We start from the raw sequence: 1,300 nt of genomic DNA, 5'->3' as shown, positions 1-1,300 counted from the left end.
TTGGAAAAATTATCCTATTATGTATGTTATAAATTATGAATAAACTCATTATAAAAGAGTTTGGTGTCTACTTTTTACTCTCTACTGCATTAGTAATTTTTCTCTTCTGTGTCTTTACCATGAATGAAACATTTTCAGGCAAAATAGGCAACCCCTTGAAAAAGGTCAACACTAGGCTATGCTATCGCTAATATGATCGCAGTATTTTCATTTTGCAGATGGAAAATTGAATTGTGTGGAGGCTAAGGTATTTCCTTAAGATCTCTACAGCTCACAAGTAGTAAATTAAAAACATAATTTTAGGCTTTGTGGATTATAATCCAGTGTTAACACTATACTAAATTCCCTGTTTGTTAACTCCCTATTTATAGATATATGCAACAGTTTAGATGAGACTTCATTCTAGCTCATGTTCACACAATAAACTTAGTGTTTGTTGTGTCTGAGAACAAGGATCTCCACGCAGTCCAGTAAACAGACATGGAAAAGAGAAAAATCACAAAATGGCATTGTACTTTGTATAATGTACCACGGTTGGCCAAAGAAGTTGTGGTACAGCCTTAGAGATGCCAGAAAAGGGTTCCGCTCGGTGGCCATGGGTTTCGGTGCAGACAGGGCCAAGTCCAAGAACCACACCACGCACAACCAGCCCAGAAAATGGCATAGAAATGGCATCAAGAAACCTCGATCACAAAGATACGAATCTCTCAAAGGGGTGGACCCCAAATTCCTGAGGAACATGCGCTTTGCCAAGAAGCACAACAGGAAGGGTCTGAAGAAGATGCAGGCCAACAACGCCAGGGCCATGAGTCCACTAGCAGAGGCCATCAAGGCCCTCGTAAAGCCCAGGGAGGTTCAGAAGGGCGTCCCGAAGGGCAGCAGCCGCAAGCTCAGTCGTCATGCCTACATTGCCCACCCTAAGCTCCAGAAACGTGCTCGTGCCTGTATTGCCAAGGGCCTCAGGCTCTCTCGTCCAAAGGCCAACAAGGCCAAGGCTCAGACCAAGACCCAGACCAAAGCTCAGGCCTCAGCTGCAGCTCCGCCTTCAGTTCCAGCTCCGGCTCCCAAAGGTGTCCAGGCCCCCACAAAAGCCCTGTAGTAGAGGCCTTTGACAGTACGAAGACAGAAGGACTGGTGACCCCGGGCTGCTCTCTGTGTGGGACTGGTGTCCTCCTGTGCTGTGTGTACGAATAAACCTGAGGTGGGGGGAAAAAAAGAAAAGCGTTCCCAAAAGAAGCCTGAAAAAAGTCCTTTTTTTTTTTTTTTTTAAGAGCGTTTTTTTGCTATAGGCCCCTTGTGC

At 45.2% G+C, this 1,300-nt stretch overlaps 1 pseudogene; it reads left to right on the top strand.

Moving 5' to 3' along the window:
• Nucleotides 1-523: 523 nt before the first annotated feature.
• LOC102478299 (60S ribosomal protein L29 pseudogene) lies at nucleotides 524-1,099 on the top strand (annotated as a pseudogene).
• The last annotated feature ends 201 nt before the right edge of the window (nucleotides 1,100-1,300 follow it).

The sequence above is a fragment of the Tupaia chinensis genome, unplaced genomic scaffold, assembly GCF_000334495.1.
Source record: "Tupaia chinensis unplaced genomic scaffold, TupChi_1.0 Scaffold144215_1, whole genome shotgun sequence".
In the NCBI taxonomy this organism is placed as follows: Eukaryota; Metazoa; Chordata; class Mammalia; order Scandentia; family Tupaiidae; genus Tupaia; species Tupaia belangeri.
The sequence above is the reverse complement of the archived record's forward strand: the minus strand, read 5'-3'. Positions and strand labels throughout refer to the sequence as shown.